Raw genomic sequence first — 10,158 nt, forward strand, 5'->3', positions numbered from 1 at the left:
AGGATATGCAGACCGCCATATTTAGATAATTGTAAACAATGTAACAATGTTAAGTGCCTGGCTGTTCTGCTGATACCCTGCCTCTGCTTCAAGCTACTGACCCAGAATCAGTATGCAGATTAGTCTAGCTGCACCAACTGCATACTGCAGACACTACTGATTCAGACACCCGATTTCAAGAGCAGCAGAGCAGCCATGCAACTGGCACTGTTTGAAACAAAATTAAGATTGCAGCTTTCTCTCCCTAAAGGGTCACTTTAAGGTGAACTTGGAATGACAGATCTAAAGTAAATGCCATTTCTTAATTCTCTTTAAGCTGGGTACACACGGTACAATATTCAGTCAGATCGACCAGATAATTTACGATTGGATTCCGATCAATTTTGCAATTTTGGGTAGTTAATGCAAAATCAATCGCATTATCAATCGAAAACAATTTGGACGTCTACACATGAAGCTTCTTATGAGATCACCAGTCGATCAGATGGAAAATTGTGTATGAGGCTTTAGATATTTTGCTTATCCAAGGCTTTCCTGCTTACGGATACTTTGAGAGTGGAAGCCCTGACCTGCGTACCAGTCCCAGTCTCCGATTCAGTAAAGGTACGTACACACATGCAACAATTGTCGGCAGACAACAAGCCAGTGTGCATACAGAGGGCGTTGTGGGTCGTTAAGGATCCATTGTTAAGGTTCCTCATCCCCTGAACAGGACTGAATGCATTGTTATTTCCACTCTCTCCGTTCACAGGAACCAGCTCCGTTGTGCGCCGATCTTCGCCCCCTCCACCCCCTTCATAGCAACAAAATGCATAACTAGCCTAATGGCTAGCAATGTGTCTGTACAGCATTTGTGACCAATTTTTCACCCTAGGGATCATTTCCCATACCTTGACTGGCCACAATTACGTGTACTTTGCTTAAGAAATGAAGCCACAAGGTGGGCATGAGAGCTGGGAAACTAGCAAGTTTCAAGAGCAAAAAAATGAAATGACAGTTACCCTAAGCAGTTAATGCGCTATGTACTGTACAATGCACTTCTATTTACGTGCATAGATGTGAGTAGTGACATAGTAGATCATGAGATAAACTGAAATCTTACACAAATATGTAGAAGTAAATTGGCCCTAGTGCTGGGATCACATCCACCTAACAAAGGCTCAAAGCCCAGGATCCCATATATATTCATTTTTCTGATTAAGGGGATTCTCTTGGAAAAAGTTTACAGATAACTAATAATTATAACTGATTTGTCTTTAGTGAAAGTCGCTTAATTCATAATTATAGAAAATAATAGACCAATATGCAGCACAGAGATTTTTTTTTTCAGGTCTTACATGTTCTTTGAAGTGGAAGTGTACTTACACTTAAAGGACAAGTGAAGTGAGAAGAAAATGGAGGCTGCCATATTGCTGATCTATTTGGCTGCAGTTGTGTCTGAATAACACCAGAAACAAGCATGCAGCTAATCTTGTCAGATCTGACAATAATCTCAGAAACATCTGATCTGCTGCATGCTTGTTCAGAGTCTGTGGCTAAAAGTAATAGAGGCAGAGCATCAGCAGGATAGCCAGGCAAATGGTATTGCTTAAAAATAAATATGGCAGCCTCCATATCCCTCTCGCTTCAGTTGTCCTTTCAATGTGGTTAAAATGTCTTAAGAGGTTAAGCTGATATCTGTAGTCTACATGCAATAATGATTTTTGTCCACCTTTAAGATACTGCCATGTCTCCTCCAGTAAAAAGCCTTTACTTTGTACCTATACTGTTCACTCTCCTGTCTCCATTTGTAAATTGCCCTTCTGCACTCTTTATCCACCGTGTGCAGATTGTTGTCAGCACTCCACAACACATTAACGTGTACCTGAGATGGGGGCCCACATAAAAAATGTATACATACCTGGGGCTTCCTCCAGCCCACTCCAGCCTGATCCCTCCCATGCCGTCCTCCTCCGACTACCCGTTTGTCCACAACTAGCCCCAAAAAACCCTCCAGTTGGGGCCAATCAGTGCAGGCACAGTGAGGCCATGCACACTCCACCGTCTTGCTTCCATCGCCAGGAGTGTTCTGCACCTGTGTGGTAGTACTGCGCAGACGCAGAACGCTTTGGGTGACGTGAACGCAGGCCACAAAAGCAGGAATGACTGGAGGACTTTCTGGGACCAATTGTGGGCATACTGGGAGTCAGAAGAGGACGGTGTGGGAGCCTGGAGGTGACTGGAGGAAGCCACAAGTATGTATATTTTGCTGTTTAAGCTCCATCTCAGGATCCCTTTAAATACAGTCGGAAGCCAATTTAAATACTTGTTTTTACCTGTTATTTATGTTAAGGAATATGTGCAGAGCTAAGACGCTGCATCCCCGCGACAGAATGAGGGCTTTATACCCCCAAAATCCCGGGGCAAAATTCCACGTCTTTCCAGGTCGTGGATTTTGCTGCCCGGGGAGGCAGAGCTTTGCGCTGTAGCTCTGCCTCTATTGGAGTCAATCTCCGTGCGGATCGCCGCCTCTCCCCGCCCCTCTCAGTGAAAGAAGACTGAGAGGGGCGGGGAGAGGCAGCAATCAGCGGCGATTGACTCCAGTAGAGGCAAAGCTACAGTGCAAAGCTCTGCCTCTACCAGGAAACACTCCCCGATTTTGGCCCCGGGGATTTAGGGGGTATAAAGTTCTCGTTCTGCCGCGTGGGCACTGCTCACATTCCTTAACATAAATAACAGATAAAAACAAGTATTTAAATTGGCTCCAGACTCTCTTTAAGGATAGGGCACAGTCTAGCCAGGAGTTTTTTTTTTTTTTTTGCGTAAACAAAGTACGCGTCTAAATTTCACTATTGACCGGATCCCCTTTTTATGACATTTTTAACCATACTTGAGTGTAAGTAAACAAAGACTTTATCTTCTGTCTGTATACCTTACTCGAGATCACAAAAGCTGAGCTTTTCTATTGTGCACTGGGAATATAGAAAATTAGCTTTACTCACCTAGTATGTGAAATAAACTAGGTTTGTATGTATATTGGAGGTTGAAATTGTGTTTCTTTTTCATTTGTTTGTCTTGTTGCAATTATGAAAATTAAATATTTATAGACATGTATATCCGATGCATTGTTGTCTTTTTATTTCTGTAGCATAAATCATTATGAACCAGTTTTTGCACTGCTCAAGGAGAAACCAAAGTTTATTTAAAAAATAAAAAATGTAATCCATTTTGTCATTTATTGAAAATGACCTTTACACTTTAGTCTGCAGCCAGTATTGACTCTCCAGAAGTGCCAGGTGATTCATAATATGCCTACTTGCAACCTTGGCAACAGTAAAGCATTTCCTGCATGCTAGAGCAAAAATAACCCCATTCACTGGCAGCAAATACTATATATATATTTTATCCTTGGGATTCTTTGAAGATAAGTGACTATTGCAGGTGCCTGGCTGTGTAGTTGTAAGCCCTTTATGGTGAAGATGGACGTGTGTGAACTAGACCATAGGAGAGTCCAGTGCAAAGAAGAGAAAGCGGGGCACCACTTCTTTAAAATCCCTTTATTCCAGTTGGGAAAAGCAGGTACAAAGCAGTGGGGGTATCCTAGTGCCTGACAGCTGTTTCGCTGGCTAGACCAGCTTCTTCAGAGGCAGAACATACCATATATCATAATAGACCATGGTATATTCTGCCTCTGAAGAAGCTGGTCTAGCCAGCGAAACAGCTGTCAGGCACTAGGATACACCCACTGCTTTGTACCTGCTTTTCCCAACTGGAATAAAGGGATTTTAACCCTCCTGGCAGTCTATTAGAATCCGCCAGGGGGCAGCACAGCACTGTTTTTTAATTATTTTTTTTTAAATCATGCTTTTTAAAGCATCCCCCCGCCCGCTTCGATCGCCTCCGGCGATCTTTGATTAGGAGATCCCGTCCGAAGAATGGGATTTCCTGAAGGGCTTCCCCCGTCACCATGGCGACGGGGAGGGATGACGTCACCGACATCATGGACGTCGTGACGTCTAAGGGAGTCCCGACCCACTCCTCAGCGCTGCCTGGCACTGATTGGCCAGGCAGCGCACAGGGTCTGGATGGGGGGGCGGTGCGGAGCGGCGATATGCGGCTAATCAGCGGGTGGTGGCGGCGATCGGGCAGCACACGCAGCTAGCAAAGTGCTAGCTGTGTGTACCCAAAAAAAATTATGCAAATCGGCCCAGCAGGGCCTGAGAAATCTTCCTGCGCGGCATAGCCGCTCAGCTCGAGCTTACCGCCAGGAAGGTTAAAGAAGTGGTGCCCCGCTTTCTCTTTTGCACTGAACATTTACAAGCAATTTGGATGTTGCACGCTTCCTGTCTCTGCTCTAGTTGTTCTGCCCTGCTGCATTTGGTGCCAGGTACTGTTTTCTTCTTCGATTACATAGACCATAGGAAAGCATGGGTCTGTTCTGCAAATATTGTCCCACTGCTGTCTACACTGGGAAAGGTGTGGCATTGTGAATATAGCCACGTCATAATTACGGTACCTCCCGTGTAGTCTCTTCTGCATCCTGTTTGTCCACTGTGATAATGGAATTCTCCATCCTCAATTGTGAAAATGGCCATTACCCCATAACAGCTTCTTAGTCAGCACATTATTAAACTGTAATATAGCCCACTTGAGCCATAGGAAGACATGGACATTACCTTGCTCATCAGTTGTCCTTTCAGTTATAACTGACAGCAAATGATATATACTGTATTTGACTAAACTAGTGTCTGAATCACACCAGAAACCAGCATGCAGCTAATCTTGTCAAATCTGACAATAATGTCAGAAACACCTGATCTGCAAATGCTTAGTCTATGACTAAAAGTTTTAGAGACAGAGGATCAACAGGATAGCCAGGCAACTGGTATTGCTTATTAAACAAATATGGCAGCCTCCATATACCTTTTACTTCAGTTGTGCTTTAAACAGAACATGAAAAATTATCTCCCAGGAAAAAAACTTGAATTGGATCAGGTCCTTTATGTCTGCATTGAAACGTTGGTTACGTGTTTTTGAAGAATAAATACTTAATAATAGGAGGTGCCTACTTTTTTTGATATTTGGAGTATCATGTTGCAAATGTCATGTGACCTTGAAGAACCAATGGAGAGCTGGCAGCCAGGAGAAGACCAGTGCTGCTCATCACACCAGCGTTCTTTCAACACAAAAAAAACATTGACCTATTTAAAACCACTGCAAGCAGTAGTGGAGAAAGATATAAAGGGATGTATTCACTAAACCGCGGTAAGCAGAATAACGTGCGCAGCGTTTTACGCACAATGGGTGGAACATAATGCAATACATCACCTGCACTGCATAACATTCTGCTCATCATGCTGTAAGGTCCGTTTCCATCAGACACGTTGCAATGCAGAAACTGATCCGCATCGCAACGCAAGTAAACTGCAACCAAGTCACGTCAATGGAGTAGTTTCCATTGACGCGAATTGACCTACGCGATCCGGCGCGATGCGAAGCGGGGAAATTATGGATAGCATGCTGCAGTTTTACGCAGCACACATCCAAGTGCCCATAGTTGCCGACAGGAAGCCGCATGACGCTGCATCCGGTTGTCCGGAAGACAACCGGAAGTACTTGCGGAGGGATGTGAGGCGATGCGGCCAGGGCCGGATTCAGACTTCCCAGTGCCCTAGGCCCGGTACCACCAACCGCCCCCCCCCCCCCCCCACACACACACACACTCAGGGTGCATACACACATCAGACCATAGTCTTTGGAAAATGAAGGATCACAGACCAATTTTACCCCCTTCCATGTAGTATGAGGGCCATACCTACAAAGTCTATTCTATTGAGCTGAACTCCCCATCAGATAGAAATCTTTGCAAGATGCTGCACACAAAGATGCTGTACACATGCAACAGATCAGTATCTGCAAAAGATCTGTTCCTGCAAAAGATCCGTTTCTGCAAAATGCATTCATAGTCTATGATATCTGCAGATCCTCATACACACCTTGTTTAACAAACATTCATCTGAAGATCAGATCCACCAGGATGGATCTTCAGATCTGCAGATGATTGTCTGATCTGCAGATAATTGTCTGTTAAACAAGGTGTGTATGAGGATCTGCAGATATCATAGACTATGAATGCATTTTGCAGGAACAGATCTTTTGCAGGAACAGATCTTTTGCAGATATTGATCTTTTGAACGTGTTCAGCATCTTGCAAAGATTTTTATCTGATGGGGAGTTCAGCTCCATAGAATAGACTGTGTAGGTATGGCTCTCATACTCCAAGGAAGGGGGTAAAATTGGTCTGTGATCTTTCATTTTCCAAAGACTGTGGTCTGATGTGTGTATGAGCCTTTAGGAAGATGCTGCACACAAAGATGCTGTACACATTCAAAAGATCAGTATCTGCAAAAGATCTGTTCCTGCAAAATGCATTCATAGTCTATGATATCTGCAGATCATCATACACACCTTGTTTAACAGACATTCATCTGCAGATCCGATCCACCAGGATGGATTTTCAGATCTGCAGATGATTGTCTGATCTGCAGATGAATGTCAGTTAAACAAGGTGTGTATGATGATCTGCAGATCTCATAGACTATGAATGCAATTTGCAGGAACGGATCTGTGGCAGGAACAGATCTTTGGCAGATACTGATCTTTTGTGTCTGTACAGCATCTGTGTGTGCAGAATCTTGCAAAGATTTTTTCTGATGGGGAGTTCAGCTCCATAGAAAAGACTGTGAAGGTATGGCTCTCATACTACATGAAGGGTGGTAAGATTGGACTGTGATCTTTCTTTTTCCAAAGACTATAGTCTGATATGTGTATGAGCCTTAATGATCACTTGTTTGCAGGATACCTATGAATGTTTTCTCTCTGAAAAATGATGAATTATTGTTTTTCCTGTTAGAGCAGTGAGTCCCTAATGCCTGGTACGCACCAGATAGATGGGTTGAATCGATTTTCCGATCACTTATACAAAGTCGATTAGAAAAATGATCAGAAATCAGATTAGACCTGTCAGAAATAATCAATTTGAACCCATCTATCTGATGGCAAATTGCATGGTGTGTACCAGGCATGAAGTAGCAGAGCGGCATTCATCTCCCTCTCTGCTCTTCTGTAATCACAGATCTGTTGCATTTATTTTATAGTATTTATTGTACTGATTCTTTCACAGGTGTTTTTTTACTGTTTGCCAACACGGTACAAATATATTTTTTTTAATTTTTAGTGTATGTTATTACTTTTGGTATACAAAACAGAATGTAACAATACAAAAGTATACAACAGTACGTTTGTAATTATAATTATAGAGAAGTTGTCTATCTCATACTAGACTACTGCTGCCTTTAAAATGAGCCAGCAAGGGGTTAAGATTTAGCTTAGAAGGGGCTGCCATAAATCTCTCTAAGGAAAAAAAAACCTTATCTGTTTAAGATTTACAATCCAGGGGGAGAGAGGAGAAGGAATGGCTCACGTCATTAACAGAATCTGACCAGCAATACATTGTTTAGCCCAGCTTGAGTTGTAAAGTGGAAATAATTCTGTTAAAATGTTTACTTTTACTGGATCAGAAATTGTCTACATTGTGATCCATGTTTCTCTCACCCCTGGCAATAAACTGAAGCGTGTATGTTCAGTAGATAGCACTGTCTCATCGCACACCACGAAGTAAGGAAAATACACAGAGCTCTGGAATTCTGACTGTGTGTGTGCAGCAAAGCCGGGGCGCTTTGGAGCAGGAGAAATGATTTATTTTGACATGCAGCCTCTTATCTCTCTCAGGTCCTGCTGCCCTTTTATCCTTCTGATTTTTTTCCACCCTAGGCCGTGACCTTTGTGGCCTTTGCAGAAATCCGGCCCTGGATGCGGCGAACATATAATAGGGCCATATGTAGAAATGAGTGCAAAGTAACGGTAATAGAATATGGGTAATTTTACCAATATTTACTATGTCCTTACCTAACCCTATTTTCACACAGAAGACTCCCTCTTGATGCCTAACACTAAGGGCCCATTCTCACTTGAACGGGAATCGCGCGATTCCCGCTCAAGGCAAACCGCTGGCGGGTTTGTAAAAACCGCTACAGCATGTAACACACGGCAGTGTTCTCACTGCCGCGTCTGCGGTTAGCGTTACCCGCAAACGTGTTACATGCAGAGTGGTTTGCCGGCGATTCGTGATTAGCGCTTAGCGATCGCGATTAGCATGCATAGCACGCTAATCGCGATCGCTCCAAAACCGCCGCAGTGTCCAGTGATTTTTCCGCGTCAATCGCTGGAAAATCACTCCTGCAAAATGCATTTGCGATTATAGATGTGAACGGGCCCTAACTGATACCCCAGGTGGTGCCTAACGCTAAAACTCCCCTGGTAGGCGGCTAACCTTAACTCCCACTCCGCGCCTGCTAATAATAGCTGCAATTTGCAGTGTGGGTGGCCCCAGCGCCCGCTATTTTATCGGGTGAGTCCAGTGCCCAAATTTACAGTCATAGCCAATTTTTTAATGGAAGCCTATGGAGGAGCCCAAATGTAATGGCCGTGTTGTGCCCAAATTCATGTGATTCACCAAACTCCCTTATTTTACTGTCACCATGCTTCTGTCACACGTCCCATCTCCTATAAGGTTGCTATACATGGGGCCTGATCCAATTCACTTTTTCTTGTGAGTTTTCTCCTAGGAGATAATTTTTCATCTTCTGTTTAAAATAACTTTTGCACTCTGAAAAAGTACCATTAAGTAGGTGAAACAGTACTGTCAAAATTACTCTGAGTATTTTCTTGCTTAAAATGTGTTTTATTTATATTTTATTTATAATGTAAAAATATCACCTAGGAGTGAATTGGATTGGGCCCATCATGTGAACTTTAATTTTCAACAGCTCAGGCAGAAATATCAAATGTCAGTGGACATGATCAGCTTATAATGGCAGTTGTGTTTTAAAGTGTGCGCCTTGATGTTTTGTTTTCATGCAGTTATTTTTCCCTTTTTCCTTAGGTTAGGTGCACATAAAGATCAATTGAGTTGACTGGCTATACTTAGACCATAATTCACTTGCTTACTTTGACCAAGCAATGTTATTATACCACACTTACACTACATGGCTGCTAATTTAGTTCAGGTCAGCCTTTCACTTTTTCTCGGAATCTGATATGTTGATTGTTGCTGAAATCAATAAGTAGTCAGACTGTGGTGGCACTTACTAGAAAATCCTCCCTTTCTTAGTTGTACATGGCAAATAATACAGGCTGGGGAGGGTAGCTGTATGCACTTAATCAAGTTACAGCTAAAGAGAAATTTGTCTTTGTGAAAGATGTGATGCAGGAGTCAGTTGCTATTATCAACCTTTTATAAGTACGGCATACCTGCCAGATTTCACAGAAGGGAAAATGAACTCATTTAAGCAGCGACACATTTTAAGTTTCAGTGTACTTATAGTTAAGTAATATCAAAAAGACTACAATTACTGCATGTACTCAACTAGAAGTCTAGAAACCTGTCTCGCTAAATAAAAGTATAGGGGTCGACTTGTACTTGAGTCAGACCTAAATTTCTGACTCATAGCAGAGGGGGTTGGGGTGCACCTCTCTCTCAACCTTTGCAGAGCGAGTCGCAGCAACCAGCATGCTTTATACCCCCACCCCATCCGTCACCTTTTGCTTGGAAAAGCACTACTTTGTATAGCTTACTTTTGATATGAGCAGGTTTTAAAGGCATCCATTACCAACCAATGGTTGACGCACTAAGTAATTTGTGTACTGCAAGAGACCCATTTGTACTAATTTACCCAGTGGCAAGTGACACCTTTTTTGATAAAGGAAATGCCAAGGAAATACAGGTCTGAAAGCCCTGGCCACAACAATTAGCAAGGAAAGGGCATGGGGAAAGATACTGGGCTGCAGTGCTTACTAAGTAGGGGGAGTGTATAACTGCTGCACTTGGGGACCTGGAGGAGTTCTTGGCTGCACTTAAGGGCCAGTCGGGGTTGCTGGCTGCAATGCGTTAGGCAGTGCAGTTATTAACTTTGCTGGGTAGACTTATACTTGAGTCAATAAAAATCTAACTTAAGAGGGTCAAATTTTGGGGTCAACTTATACATGAAGTCAACTTATATTCGAGTATGTAGGTGTAATATGTATACGCTTAGTTTAATTAAGAAGTTTTTTCACAAC

General features: G+C 42.9%; 1 protein-coding gene across 1 annotated transcript in view; it reads left to right on the forward strand.

The window, feature by feature from the left end:
* HSPB8 (heat shock protein family B (small) member 8) overlaps nucleotides 1-2,525 on the forward strand; it is a 57,548-nt gene extending 55,023 nt beyond the window's left edge. The window contains exon 3 of the mRNA XM_068246305.1: nucleotides 1-2,525. This exon is cut by the window's left edge and continues 1,587 nt beyond it. The gene's annotated coding sequence lies outside the window, so the exon portion shown is untranslated.
* Nucleotides 2,526-10,158: the final 7,633 nt, after the last annotated feature.

The sequence above is a fragment of the Hyperolius riggenbachi genome, chromosome 1 (assembly GCF_040937935.1).
Source record: "Hyperolius riggenbachi isolate aHypRig1 chromosome 1, aHypRig1.pri, whole genome shotgun sequence".
In the NCBI taxonomy this organism is placed as follows: Eukaryota; Metazoa; Chordata; class Amphibia; order Anura; family Hyperoliidae; genus Hyperolius; species Hyperolius riggenbachi.